Consider the following 15,450-nt stretch of genomic DNA (forward strand, 5'->3'; position numbering starts at 1 on the left):
GCGCGGGGAAGGAGGGGTGCAGGAAGGCTGGACTCCGTGGGTTTGGGCGGTGCACAGACGAAGCAGGGGCGTGCGCGCAAGTTCAAAGCCCAGCCGCGCCCGGCCTCCAGAGCCCCGCGAGGCGCGCACAGCCCGCGGGCGCGCGGTTGCTAAGCCCCGCGCCCCCGGAGACGTTCCGGGCGGCTGTTGCGCGGCGCAGGTCGGGGAAGGAGAGCGGAGGGAGGCTGGCGGCCGGCTCTGCTCCCGCGCCCCGGCTCCCGGCGCCCGCCCGGCGGCCCAGCAGCGTTCCGGCGCCGCCACCTTCGCGCCCCGCTCGCCCCGAGCCCGCGCCGAGCCATGCCCGCCGCCGCGCCCACCCCGCGCCCGCCGCCGCCTCCGGCCCGGCCGGCTCCCGGCTGCCCCGCGCGGCCTGCCTCGGGTGAGTGCCGGGCGCTCGGGCGGGAACGGGTCCGGCGCTGCCCCGGCGGGGCTGGGAGAACTTCTGTGGCCGGGACTCAGGACCCCGGTGGAGGCGGATGGGGGGGCAGCCGTGCCAGCCCCTGGGAGTGCCCGGAACCCGGGGTGCGGTGTGTGTGTGTGTGTGTGTGCGTGCGTGGTGTGTTTGCTCGCGTGCAGGCGCCCGTGTGCCTCCACTAGCTGAAATTTGAAATTCTCTTGCTTGGCGATGACGCTGTCGGGAGCCGGTTCCCTGTCCCTCGCCAGCCTGAGAGGCCTTGTTGGGAAGCGCGCTGAGCACATTTGGAGGTGCGCGGGGCTGCAGAAGGGTGAAGGCGTCCGGGAGGAGGCTGACATTTACTCAGAATCTCAACGTGCTGGCGCTTCGCCTACACTTGACCTCATTTCGTCCTCTCCACAGACCTGTAAGGAAGGTGGAGTTAGCCCCATTTCTCAGATGAGAAAACCGTGGTTTCCAGAACCGTGCTTGAGGTCACATGGCTTGACAGTGGCGGAGCTGGGATTTGAACCTTTGTTTCCAGAGCTCTCTGATCCAGCTAAAGGAAAGGAAACTCTCCTTAAAACTAGAAAAAGAAAGACACAGAACTAAAGATGGTTATGCACACGGCTAGACACAGAGCATTTGGGAATCAGGGGGGAAAAAAAAAGAGCTTGTGAAATATCCCATCAGTTAGTTGCAGATATAGGACCGTATTAACACTCCTTTCACGTCTGGCTCTGGGAGCGCCGTATGGTGGTGAGATGGGGAGAAGACAGGATCAGTGCTGGGCAGAGGCGTCTGGGCCACCTTTTCAGAGTACCAGTCTGCTGGGAGTGGGGCGTGAGGAGAAGTTGTGGAGGAATTTGGGTTGTTATTCATCCTGGAGAGTTAGTCATCCCTTACCTCACCCCCACCCAGTTGTTGCCATTTCCTCTCTTTTACTTGAAGTAAAGTGCAAGATGAAAGCTGTCACCTAGAAGCCAGGTCCCACCTCATCACTGCCTGTCACCTAGCGTCTGGGCATTATGTGGCCTTGCACTTTCATGGTTGTGTTGGGAGCTGTGAAGCCGGTGATCAGTCTGGTGGTGTTGAGATAATGACCCCAATGAAGGAGCTTCTGGAGCAATAGCCATACATTAGGTTTGGCCAGGGAGGCCAAACCTTAGGCGGCCAGGGAGGAAGCAGGGGCTGGGGAAGTCAAAAACAGAAGGGGTGTTGGGTTCGCTGGACAGCCCAGCTTCACAAGAGCATTTCAGTTAATACTTGGATTGCTTTGGGTAGTGCCACAAGGTACATTACTAGAGAAAGAAAGAATGGGGAGGCAGAAAATGATTTCTGAAAGGTGCTTTGTAACTCATTTCATTTAAGATCGAAAGGTCTGTGAAGCACAGTGTGTGCTGTGCTCTTTTATTGTGGACTAAAAGAAGGGGAAGAAGCGAAAGAGCCCCTGCGTGAGAACTGCCTCAGAATAACTGAGATGGAGGCTTAGTGTTGTCAGGGTCAGGCTCTGGACAAAACAGCTCCAACCTGGAGAAAGAAACCTGTTTCTGGTGCACATTGATGCTTTCCTCCCAGGTGCCAGCCCCTGTATCTCTGTGTGGGAGGACAACCCTTGGGCTGCCAGAGTCTGCTTTGTCTGTAGGCACCAAGAGCAAGGAGTGCCAGGGAATTTCCATTTCCCCCGAGGGCAGCCCCTAACCAGTGATTTTTTTGGGGGGGGGGGTATAAATTGTCCAGATCCCTTGCCCTTGATTGGGGAGCTCTTGGGCACGACATACTTTGTCTCCAGATATACACTGTGGAGGTATGTCAAAGTGCCCTCCGTGAGTCATTGCTTAGTTTGCTTCCCTTGCTTGGTTTGCTTTTGTTTCTTGTCTCGCTTCCATGTTCCCCTTCCAGTCACTTTCACAGGAATTCTTATCTCAGGATCTGATTCTAGGGAACCCAACCAAAAATATGGACCCTTCTCTCTCTCAACAGTTGTTTTCCTCCTGTGGTATCAGAATAAGAACATAACCACCAGTAAAGGGTTGCCTGTGCCTTTGTGTGAATTAGTAAAAGATGCCCCCTCCTGGGTGGATGCTGCCTGTGCTTCAGCACTGGATTGACAGGCAGAGGGTCAGGGTCCCCTGGCCCCCTTAGCTGCCTTTGGCGGTTGCACACAATATACAACCCAAGGGGGCCACATGGTGCTTCTGTGGGGGCTCAGAGAAGCAAAGCCAAGATGGGGAGCTGTCCATTTGTCCTGTGATCACATTTCTCGGCTTCTCTTATCCCTCTTTTTCACAGTTGAAAGGACATTTCTCTCCCATGTTTTCCTAAATATCCGAATATTTTAGGCAGATATTTTGCTTGCTCTGGACTGAGTGATTAAATGTCTTTGCTTCTTTTTAAAACCAGCAAAGGAAAGAAAAAAGTCTATGTCATGGCCATCAGAAACATGATACCATAGACTGCAGCGGGGAGGTGGTGCCTGGTCAGGGAAGGTGGTCAGCTTTCCATCTGCCTGGCTGCCCAGGAGCTCCTAAGGGGCCTGAGTCTTGACAGTGGGGTCAGTGTGGGGGGCTTGGATGGGCTGCTTCAGTCAGAGGCTCTTGTCTAAAGGGCTTTCCTTTCCCAGGGTGATGGGGGCGCATTGTATCTGGTATCCTGGGTTTTCCTATCTTTTCCTTGGGTGGCTTCCTGTTAGTGTCTAAATTTGGCTTACCTGATGGTGGAGCGGAGCCCCTTTTGAAGATTAATATGTGGGTGAGTTCTTTGAAGAAGATGTTTTTGTTAACTTCTTGGTGAATGTTATGAATTGAATTGTGTCCCCCCCAAAATGTGTGTCAACTTGGCAAGACCACGATTCCCAGTACTGCATGGTTGTCGTCCATTTTGTGAGCTGGTATAATTACCTATAGTTGTAAATCCTAACCTCTATGATGTTACTGAGGCAGAATTAGAGGCAGTTATGTTAATGAGGCTGGACTCAATCTACAGGATTAGATTGTACTTTGAGTCAGTCTCTTTTAAGATATAAAAGAGAGAATTGAGCAGAGAGGAGAGGGACCTTATGCCACCAAGCAAGAAGAGCTGATCCTAGGGGGTCCCTGCGCTGAGAAACTCCTAGACCAGGGGAAGATTGATGCCAAGGACCTTCCCCCAGAGCCAACAGAGAGAAGTCGTCTTCTCCTGGAACTGGCGCCCTGAATTCAGACTTCTAGCCCCCTAGACTGTGAGAGAATAAATTTCTGTTTGTTAAAGTCATCCACTTCTGTTATAGCAGCACTAGGTAACTAAGGCAGTAACATAGGGCAGAAAAGGGACAGACAGAATGAAGGAGTGGGGGAAGAAGAAATCTGTACTGGGAGTCAGGGCATTGGGTCGAATCCCCGATGTCTGAATCCTCCTGGTGACCTGGGGCAAGTCATTGGACTTCTCTGGGAGCGTCAGTGTCTTCGTCTTTATTTACTTAATAATAATAATAACTATCCGCCCAACCTCAGAGGGTTGTTTGATGATCAGAGGGGAAATATTTTCATTGATTCATTAAACAGTTATTGAGCAAGCCCGTCATCCTTCCCCAGGGAGAACTGGTAGTCTCTCAGAGATAGTTGTGTTTGTAGATGCGTCATGCTGGGCTAGAAGTGAGGGACTAGAGTGAAGCTGCGGAGCAGGGACTGCATGAAGGGGCAGGGATCTCCCAGAGCTGCTTGGTCTGCTCTTGAAGGCTAAGTGATCATGGAACCCTGAAAACTGCAGGGTGGCATATAGTGTGTGGGTAAGGGGGCCAGGACTCTTGAGCCCGTCAGAACTGCCTTCAAACCCTGGCTCTGACCCTTCAGAGTTGTGTGACCTTGGACAGGGTACCCAACTACTGTCATTTTTCTCATTGGTGCAACGGGCATGACCAAATTGTTCTGAGGATTTACTGATGTGAAGCAGTTAGCAGACATTATTACAAATGCAGAGGAGCCCTGGGGGCTCAAAGGGTTAAGCGCTCGGCTGCTAACCAAAAGGCTGTAAGTTTGAATCCACCCAGTGACTCTACAGGAAAAAGACCTGGTGACCTGCTTCCATAAAGGTTACAGCCAAGAAAACCCTATGAGGCAGTTTTACCCTGTTGTATTGGGTTGCTGTGGGTTGGAAATGACCCAGTGGCACACAACAACAACAAGACCAATATTGCAAATGGAAAGTATTGTTATTCGAGTGAACTCTTTGGCTGGAGGGATTCCGTTTGGGTGCCAGTGCTTGTCAAACATTATTGAACACATGAATCATCCGAGAATCTTGTTACGTACAAGCAGATTCTGATTTAGGTGGCCTGGGGTGGGGCCTGAGATGCTGCTTTTCTCACCAAGTCTGTGGGTGTTGCTTGTTTGAGGACCACACGTTTGAGCACCAGATCCTAGGCCTCCTCTCCCCGGGTGAAGTCTGAGGCCTTCTTTGTAGCGGCTGAAGAACACTGTGTTTGGGCAATGTAAGGGGGGCTCGGGCTTCCTGGCCTGGATCTGGGGCAGGGACAGCTTGGACTTGCTGCTGTTGACTACGGTGTTCCCCTGGGGGTAATGGACTAACCCAACCTGCCACAGATGCCCTAGAAGCAGTCCCCCACAGGAAGCTCTTTCTGGCCAAATGCTGCCTGCCCTCCTGCTTGTTGGCCCTGAGGACGTAGAGATGAATAAGCCACTGACGCTGCCACAGTGTGGCTGGAGGTGGGATGCGGACAGACGTGTAAACGGGTGATTATGACGTGGTGAGAAAAGGATTCTGTAGAATTCATGGTTGATGCCAATGCAGGTAACAGAGCCTGGAAAAGGAGGAAAACGTGTTGGTTGTAACTCTGTCTGAACTGGATTTTAAAGGATCAACCACAGTGGCCCTGGTCAGGGAGGAGGTCAGAGGACTATGGGGAATGGCATTCGAGGCTTACGGAACTGCATGTGCGAAGGTAGGGTGCCACAGAACAGCTTGGTGTGTTCAGGTCACTGAACTAAATCACTGGGAGCTTGGAGTAGCATGGAAGGGCTTGGTCAGGGAGGCAGGGCTCAGTTCATGATGTTGTGTTACACAGGATAAGCTACGCTTTGCTGCAGCAACAAATTAGCTCCATAGCCTGGTGGTTTAACCCATCAAAAGTTACTTCTCACCACACTGTGTGTCCCTCGAAGGTCCGTGGAGAGCCAGGTTGACAGAACGGCCACACCGTCTAGAACATGTGGCCTCTGTAGCCACCACTGTAGGAAGAGATAGTTGGAGAGTTGTTCTCTGGCTCCTGTATGCTTCAGTCTGGAACTGATGCATTGTTACTTATACCTATAGCCCATTGTTGTTGTTAGGTGCTGTCGAATCGGTTCATAGCCACCCTATGTAAAAAGATGAAACACTGCCTGGTCCTGCGCCATCCTCACAATCTTTGTTATGCTTGAGCCCATTGTTGCAGCCATTGTGCCAGTCCATCTCATCGAGGGTCTTCCTCTTTTTCGCTGACCGTCTTATTTTACCAAGCATGATATCCTTTTCCTGATAACATGTCCAAAGTATGTGAGATGAAGTCTTGTCATCCTTGCTTCTAAGGAGCATTCTGGCTGTACTTCCAAGACAGACTTGTTCGTTTTTCCGGCAGTCCATGGTATGTTCAATATTATTCGCCAACACTGTAATTCAGAGGGGTCAATTCTTCTTCAGCCTTCCTTATTCATTGTCCAGCTTTCGCATGCGTAGGAGACGATTGACAACACCATGGCCTGAGTCAGGTGCATCTTAGTCCTTAACTGACATCTTTGGTTTTTAACACTTTAAAAAGAGGTCTTTTGCAGCAGATTTGCCCGATGCAATGCATCGTTTACAGTCCATTGGCCAACTGTAATTGTGAGGTGGCTGGGAAATGGAGGTGGCCTGGTGGGTGGAAAATTCAGAGAACATCATGGTCTCTCCCACATACACCTTGTTATGGAGCTTAAGCCCCACTCTGAAGGCCAGAGTTTCTCAGATGGGAGTAATATGCAGAGGACAAATAAATTCTCGTAGACTCCTAGTGTTAACTTATTTTCATTCTAATGTAATTCAAGCATGTAGTGGCATACAACAGGTCTAAGCGCTTTGTACTCTGAGCTCTCAAATGACTGTTGCCAAAACCAATATATAAATAAAATGTCAACTAGAAACCTGGTAAATTCATATTAACTTCATGGGTTTAATGTGATGGATGAAGTTATTTTTGCTAAAACTAAATCACTGTTCCTGGCCCTAGAACTGTTGTTGAGGTTCTTATGAGTTTGGTATGTCATTACCACATTCCTGGGTTGAATGAAGGCTTAGTTCTCTCATTAGTTTCTTTTCTCTATATCAAGCGTGATTTATTTTTTTTCTCATTAGCCTGTGACTGTCACAATAATATTTCTCCATGCCAACTATATCAGAAATGGAAATGTGAATAAGTACGGAGAAATCATGTGGAAGCACTTGGCTATAACATGGTCATTCAGATGATCCAGTATGTTTCTATTGATTTTTTTTTTTTTAAAGATTACCATGGAAATTAAAACACAAAATTCAACAATAAAATTTTTTCAGATAACTTGTGGACCTCCTAGAATATGTATGTCTGAGGGTCCCCTGGAATTTGAGAAATAGATGGAAAACCACTGGACTGTTTAATGAAGGGGAGAGAGATGACCACCTTTATGGTGTAGAGAAATCACTTTGTCCAGGTGTGAGGCGTAGGCTAGTGGTGGGAGGAAGGCAGCAAACCCTGGAAAGTTTCGCAGGTAGTTTAGGTGAGACGTGAGGAGAACAGGCACTAAGGCAGAAGTTAAGAGGATGTAGAGGAGGTGCAGGTTGGGGAGACGTATAGGAGGTGGGATCCACAAGACCTGGAGAGTGGCATGGGGGATGTGAGGGAAGCAGAAGAGGAGACAAGGATGACTCCTGCTGCACGGGTGTTGGGGGTGGCCGATGGTGCCCCTGCCCAGGTCGAGGGCCACGTGCATCCCTGGCCAGAACAGAAGAGTTCGAGGCCAGCAGCGTGTTCAGCCATATTCATATTCATATTTTCTAACTGATCTGGGCTTTCCTGAACCAGTTTCTGAGGAGCTGCTACATCTTGTCGTGTCTAGTTTTTCCTCCACAGGACATTTAATTAGTGCTCATTAAGAGGATACGAGTAGCTTCGTTAGCCTTTCTATTGTGCCTGCAGCTTCTGATCTGTTGAAGAAGGTTCTGTCAGCATTTTTCCCAATTAAGCACATACTTTTTTGTCTTTGGGGGCCCTGCTGGTGCAGTAGTTAAGAGCTCAGTCGGTAACCAAAAGGTTGGTAGTTCGAATCCACCAGCCGCTCCTTGGAAATCCTACGGTGCAGTTCTACACTGTCCTCTAGGGTTGCTATGAGTCAGAATTGACTCGAGGACAATGGATTTGGTCTTTGTCTTCTACAAGTCTGTAGAAAGTGGAAAAAGCAAAAAGAGAAAATCATGGTAGTTCTGAGATAGAAACTGTAATGTGGAATTAGTGAGCTGCCTTCCGTTTTTAAGACCAGGGTGATCAACTTTCCACTCCCTGTTTTGTTTGGACAGAGATGCCCCAGATTCTCCCAGGAGAGACCAGACAGCGTACAGGTTAAATGATCTCTCGCTAATTGCACAACATGGAGTATGGAAACTCTGTGCTTTGGCGAAGTGGGGAGCAGAGATCAGGAAGCCCCACAGACAGACAAATAAAACTTCACACACTGAAATCAAGTACCCATGGTTTCTAGAGTGAAATCTTGTGTTAAATGAAGTTTTCTGCATTCAGTATTTTAAAATGTAATTTTATGTTTCCTCTTTAAGGAAAAAAAAAAAAAAATGGCGCCCTGGTGGTGCCAGAGGTTAAGCGTTCGGCTGCTAACCAAAAGGCCAGCAGTTCAAATCTACCAGCCGCTCCTTGGAAACCTGATGGGGCAGTTCTACTCTGTCCTCTAGGGTTGCTATGATTGGTATCAAGTCAACAGAGACAGGTTTTTTTTTTTGCTTTTTTTAAACTATCAGCCTGAACGCACTGGTTGATGGAAGCTACAGGTGGAAGCTGTCAGAAATGGCTTTCACGCACCTTGATCCCACTGGTGGCAAACTTCTGCTTGTCTCTTGGCCTTGGTACCAGCGTCATCTTCACAGCAGAGCCTCCAAGGCCCTCCAGGGAGCTTGCTCTCCTCTGTATCTCTGAAACTCTTGATAATGGCTCTGTAAGCAAGTGCATGCCTGTCACCTCAGGGAACCACGTGGTCCTCGAGAACAGGTACTGCGCCTTTTCATCATGGAACCCCACCAAACTAGTGGAAGGTTTTTCCCTGATAGCATTTTGCACACCTGTGGGCTATCCCCTCCAAGAAGCACCTTGGGCCTCAGGGCTAGTTGGAAGAATGAGTCTTCCGGCAAGTACAGCCCAGCTTCTAGGAGTGCCTCTTCCAGAAATCTGTTAGATGAGACTGGTTATTCAGTTTAGTTCAGGTGCTGTTTTGGTTTCCTATTAGCTGCCCCCAGAGTCCTCAGGAGCTTGGGTCTCTTCGTCTGTGACAGAAAGTTGGTGGTCCTCAGGTATCCACGTGCTCCCCTTCTTCAGCAGATGCTATCAGTCCCCTGCTCATAGTCTCTGAGCACTCACTAACCCTCTTCCGATGGCTCCCACTGCAAGCTGCTGCCACTCTCTTTGAGGGCTTCCTGTGGCTGCAGGTTGGCCCATTCTTGGGGCAGGCTGGAAGCGCTGGGAGTTAGTGCTCCCAAAAGCAGCCCTCAACCATCGAGAGTAACCCACTGGTTCATGCCTGCCACACTGCCTCATATCTCCACCCTCTGCCAGTGCTTCCTGGGATGTCATCTCCCATATAAACTCAAATCCTTGACCTGGGCTCTGCTTTGGGAACGTCCAACCCAAGACCGTTACATTTCCCATCATCCCTTTTGGCTTGGTTGGGGCCACATGACTAGCTTGGGTCAGTGACTGGGTGGAAGTGCTTTGTGTCACTTCTCATGCATGGCAGTCAAGAGCCAGGACACTACCATGTTCTCTCTTGTCCTCTGCTGTGGCCACCTCGGAGGCTGGTGTCTCAGATGGAGAAACTGAGATGGAGGAGGGCTGCTGTCTCCACACTGGAATTCCTATGAGCGAGAAACTTGTATTCTGTTAGCCACTGAGCTTTTTGGGCATTTTTCCGTTGAGGCAGTGAATTGCTTGACACTTGGCATTGGCAGCGTCCTTTCTTGGCAGGAAGACTTAAGTCAGCCCATCCTCCATGCCCACATCAGCACTGACACCTAAGAACTCTTAAGATGGCTCACCCGTGATCTCCTGTAATGCCTCTAATTCCCAAACTCCTCTCTTCTTCAGCGGTTTGATGAACATTAAAGTAAACTTTACATCCGTTTTCCTGTGCTTTGGTTGTCTGTGGTCAGCTTTTTAATTCACCTGGAGTTTATTTAGGTGTATATTTCTGAGATGGAAATACAGATTCATTTTATTTCCAAATCAGTAACCAATTGTTCCAACATTGAATTATCTTCCTGGTTGACTTTGAATGATCTTTTATTATACGTTAAATTCTCATGAGAAGTAGTATCTATCTATTTTGGGGATATAGTTTTCTTTTTCCTTAAACCCAGCTATTCTTGTGCAAGCACCAAGACGTTGTAATTACAGCTCTGTCATATGTTTTACTATCTTCATTCCTCATCTCCTCCTGTCCGCCTGCAGAAATCCCATTCGTGCCTAAATTGCATCAGATCTACAAACTACTTTAAGGAAGAAATGATGCATTTAAATTATGAGTACTTCACATTCCGGATGGCCAGTTGTTTAAACGGCCCTTCTGATTCCACTTAAAGTTTTGTTTTCTTATGTCAGTTGTGCACATTTCTTGCTAAAGTTATTTCTAAGACTATTCTATATGTTGGCATTATAAATGTTATTACGTCTTTCATTATATTTCCCAGCTGGTTATTGCAGTTAGATAGGAGAGTGTATACACACACACACACACACACACAAAACAAACCTGTTGCCATTGAGTCAATTCCAATTCATAGCAACCCCATGTGTGATGGAGCAGAACTGCTCCACAGGGCTTTCTTGACTGTAGTTTTTCATCAGGTCTTCGTTCTGAGAAGCCACTGGATGGGTTTGAACTGCCAACCTTTAGTTCTTTAGAGCTGCCAGTATTTTAGGGCTTTCTCTTAAATCACACACACACACATTCCAATTATATTTTGAAGTGAAAACAATTAAAACTATTTCATGAGGTTCCATGTTTCTAAATGCCTTTCCAGGTGGCTCAGAACAAGCAAATGGATGCATCCTAAAATCGAAACAGATTCAGGATGGGTGGGAGAGAGAGGAGTTGGGCTCTTGGCAGGAATTGTAGAATCCCACCCCAAAGTCCAAGGGCAGAGTTACAGATGCTGTGAAAACAAACAGCCTGGCTTCATTTTGTGTTATCTCTCTGAGACCTAATCTCTTGCACATTTAAAACTTGGTTGTGTCTCTGACAGGTTGTAGACATCACTGGCCCAAACAACAAAGTCTTCTTTTCCACGATTGATGCTTGTTAGTAATAAAAACCAAAAACCAAACCCAGTGCCGTTGAGTCGATTCCGACTCAGAGCGACCCTGTAGGACAGAGTAGAACTGCCCCATAGAGTTTCCAAGGAGTGCCTGGTGGGTTTGAACTGCCGACCGTTTGGTTAGTACCCGTAGCACTTAACCACTACGCCACCAGGGTTTCCTTGTTAGTAATAGCAGGTTTATATCTGAGAGTCTGGGTAGTTAAAGGTGATATCAGAGGATGTCACCTCTGCACTGATGTTAGAGGCAGTCCTGGGTCAGACCAGTCCATGCAAAACAGAATACAAGGACCCCATAGCCCTGGTTGGGGTCTTATCCTGTGTTCAAGTTAAGAACAACAAAATTATTGGATGTATTAATTAAAAAAGAAATAAACAGAAAAATCAAGTGTGCTAGTTGGATCTCATCTCTCTTTTAGGAGCTTGGGGTCAGCTGATGCCCTAAGGTTGCAAATTTTCCCAGTAATCTTATTTATGAGGAAGCTTCTGGGTCTGGGGTTATAAGTATGTATGCATTATGTTGGCTGTTGGGACATTTTAGTGCTTTCTCTGAAATGATGATAATATTAATTTAGAATTCAAAGGATTTATCATTTTCTACTTTGCATAATTAAAGATGTTTTACTGTTTTTGAAGATAGTGTTTTGCAAAGATGTTCTGTAGTGCGAAAGGAAGATAGGAGCCCACCCTAACGTTAGGGGTCCACATTTGTGTCTATTCCAAAGAAAGGTGATCCAACAGAATGGAAAAATTATTAAACAATATCATTAATATCACACACAAGTAAAATTCTGCTGAAGATCATTCAAAAGCGGCTGCAGCAGTATATCGGCAGGGAACTGCCAGAAATTCAAGGTGGATTCAGAAGAGGACGTGGAACGAAGGATATTATTGCTGATGTCAGATGGATCCTGGCTGAAAGGAAATACCAGAAAGATGTTTACCTGTGTTTTATTGACTATGCAAAGGCATTCGACTGTGTGGATCATAACAAATTGTGGATAACACTGCAAAAAATGGGAATTCCAGAAAACTTAATTGTGCTCATGAGGAACCTGTACACAGATTAGTAGGCAGTCATTCCAGCAAAACAAAGGGATATTGCATGGTTTAAAGCCAGGAAAGGTGTGCATCACGGTTGTATCCTTTCACCCTACCTATTCAATCTGTATGCTGAGCAAATAACCTGAGAAGCTGGACCATGTGAAGGGGAAAGGGGCATCGGGATTAGAGGAAGACCCATTAACAACCTGTGTTATGTAGATGACACAACCTTGCTTGCTGAAAGTGAAGAGGACTTGAAGCATTTACTGATGAAGATCAAAGACTACAGCCTTCAGTATGGATTACACCTCAACACAAAGAAAACAAAAATCCTCACAACCAGACCAATACACAACATCATGATAAACGGAGAAAATATTGAAGTTGTCAAGGATTTCATTTTACTTGAATCCACAATCAATGCCCGTGAAAGCAGCAGTCAAGAAATCAAATGACTTATTGCCTTCAGCAAATCTGCTGCAAAAGACATCTTTAAGTGTTAAAAAGCAAAGATGTCACCTTGAGGACTAAGGTGAGCCTGACCCAAGCCATCGTCTTTTCAATAGCCTTGTACGCATAAGGAAGACTGAAGGAGAATTGATGCCTTTGAATTCTGGTATTGACGAAGAATATTGAATATACCATCAACTACCAGAAGAATGAACAAGTCTGTGTTAGAAGTACAGCCAGAATGCTCCTTAAAATCAAGGATGGTGAGACTTCATTTCACATACCTTGGACATGTTATTCAGGAGGCAGCAGGCCCTGGAGAAGGACATCATGCTTGGTAAAGTAGAAAAAAAAAAGTAGAAGGTCAGTGAAGAAGAGGAAGACCCCCTTTTTGATACAGCGGCTGCAACAGTGGGCTGAAGCCTAAGAAAGATTGTGAGGATGGTGCAGGACCGGGCAGTGTGTCTTTGTTGTCCGTAGGGCCACTATGAGTCGGAACCTACCGGACGGCACCTAACAACAACAACAACTCACATTAGGGAAAAACGAGGAATAAAGGCTCAGAGAACCAGCGGGATACCCTGTGGGGCCCGTGCCCTCAGGAACATTTGTTAGTTTTTTGCTCCTTTGCAGTGGCTTTGTCTTCATCACGGAGGAAAGACAGGAGCGGCTGCCTGGCTCTTTTTGTGTTTAGCTCTTGCGTTTTCTTCCTCAGGACTGCAAAGTAGGTGTCTTTGTTAACTGCTGTTTTCCTTGGAAATGAAACCTTGATTGTTAGTGTTGAGCTGGAGAGGGGAAGGTAAGGGGACAGACTGGTATCGCTTTATCTTTGCCTCTTTAGCTCATGGCCATAAACACAGTTAAAACAGTCTTCAGAGATGATGCTAACAATCAAAGAAAAAAACGTATATGGTGGATTTTTATTTTCTTGGGAGGAGGGAGTGGAGGTTTAAATATCTGCCCATCTCAGGAGAAGAAAAAGGAAAGTTTTAAATTTTCTTTGTTGCCTTGAGTAACTGTCAGAAATTCTCTGTGGTTCCTGGCTAACTAGACGTCTCCATCTGGAGGTTGGCATTTTGTTTTTTTAACCTACAATTAAGTACCATCCACTAAAAATTCAGCCCGTCACAGTCAACGCTTTTTAAGAAATTTTTTTTCTGAAATGCGTTTACTCCTGACAATATCACTTTTTCATGTAAAAGCTACAAAATTAGATAGATCACCGACGATTACCACTAAATGTTCTTTCACTCACTCACATGTACCTACTGAGTGTCTAGTACATGCCACTGTGGTAGCACGGTCATTTTAATTAATTGAAATTGAAAGTAGCCACGTGTGGCTAGTGGCCACTGTATTATTAGATGCACAGAGCTAGAGGGCTGGGCAGTCAGACGCTAACGTGTCGAGTAACTACTGCAGCGTCGGTGGTGATAGATGCAACACAGCTAGAAGCTGAATTAGTCAGGGGGATGCGATTTGAGAGCTGAGCCTTGACTACCCAGCAGTACCTCAGAAGAAAGGCCTGGCTATCTACTTCTGAAAAATCAGCCACTGAAAACCCTGTGGAGCGTGGTTCTACTCTGACATGCATGGGGTTGTCGTGAGTTGGAGTCAACTCCATGGCAGCTGGTTGGCTGGTTGTTTCTACTGAAACATGGGAGAGGGAATGCCTTCTACTTAGGAATTTTAAAGACGCCACGAAACAAATGGCCGGTGCTCATTCTTGTTGTAAAGTTTAAAAGCCTCTCAGAGTTGTGGGCAGTGGTGTGGGTCTAGGTCCCCTAGGAACAGAACCTGAAATGGGGGTTCTTTTGTCAGTGATCCGTTGGGAGGGGTTTCCAGAGAATGGGAGTGAGGGGGGCTGGGTGAGCAGGGGATGAAGCCAAGCAAGGAAGTGGTCTCAGCTGGAGACCAGCCTCAGCCTGGTACCACAGGGGTCGGGGGGAGGGCACTGGAGCATGAATTGCACCACAGGGTTGGTCCCACCTTGAGGTTAAGGGCTGGCCTTTGTCCCCCCCACCACCCCCCCCGCCGCCCGGCTTTAGTCAGTCATTGATTATGGGTGCCCTTGTGGGGAGCAGGGCTGGGTGTGTAACCTCTTGTGTGAAGTGGCTCCAGCCAGCAGGGGGTACTTCTTGGAGAACTGGGCGGTGGTGGGCCTTTAGCAGCCAACACTCACAAGAGTCGGTACGCAGTGAAGGAGGTCTGGGTGGGCGCAGTGGTTAAGAGCTACGGCTGCTAACAGCCAAAAGGTTGGCAGTTTGAATCCACCAGCTGCTCCTTGGAAACCCTATGGGACAGTTCTACTCTGTCCTGTAGGGTCGCTATGAGTCAGAATTGACTTGATGGCAATGGGTTCGGTTTGGTTTGTTTTGATTCAGGTGGGCACCCACAGGATCCGTAAATGTTCTGGCCCTACAGAATGTTGATGAGTGAGTAGCTTTAGAGAAAAGGCATAGATGGGGAGCAAAACCAGATGGAAATCCTGGGTCCATAGTTGCCTTGATCACACGGGCCCTTCTGATGATTATGGCTGTTGTCACCAACACTATGCTGGATTTATGGGGCTCCTTAAAAAAAAAAAAAAATTTTTTTTTTTTCATGCAACACCTGTTTATGGCAGGCCTACCACATGCCTGGCACTGGGTCTGTGTGTTTGGAGTCTTCCCAAGCAAGGCTTTTTTTATTTAGTAGACTCCCTCCCTGCACGTGATATTTTTTTGGCAAATGCAAGAGACAGAATTGCAAGACATCCTGAGGGGATGTAACAGCAACTCCCAGAACTGAAAAACCAAAGCGTTGGTGTTGAGTTGATTCCGACTCATAGCGACCCTGTAGGACAGAGTAGAGCTGCCCCCAAAGGATTTCCAAGGAATGGATGATGGATTCGAACTGCTGACCTTTTGGTGAGCAGCCTGAGCGCTGAAGATAGCAGAGTG

General features: G+C 47.5%; 1 protein-coding gene across 2 annotated transcripts in view; it reads left to right on the forward strand.

Annotated features, from left to right (window-relative positions):
* Positions 1-15,450, forward strand: part of DCLK3 (doublecortin like kinase 3) — a 105,306-nt gene that overhangs the window by 46,123 nt on the left and 43,733 nt on the right. Inside the window, exon 1 of one of the 2 annotated variants that reach the window (XM_049870684.1) lies at positions 362-418. The exons of the other annotated variant lie outside the window; for it this stretch is intronic. The gene's annotated coding sequence lies outside the window, so the exon portion shown is untranslated. Of the gene's footprint in view, positions 1-361; positions 419-15,450 lie in introns of those variants that run through there. 2 annotated transcript variants of the gene reach the window in all.

Source organism: Elephas maximus, chromosome 27, assembly GCF_024166365.1.
Source record: "Elephas maximus indicus isolate mEleMax1 chromosome 27, mEleMax1 primary haplotype, whole genome shotgun sequence".
Classification (NCBI taxonomy): Eukaryota; Metazoa; Chordata; class Mammalia; order Proboscidea; family Elephantidae; genus Elephas; species Elephas maximus.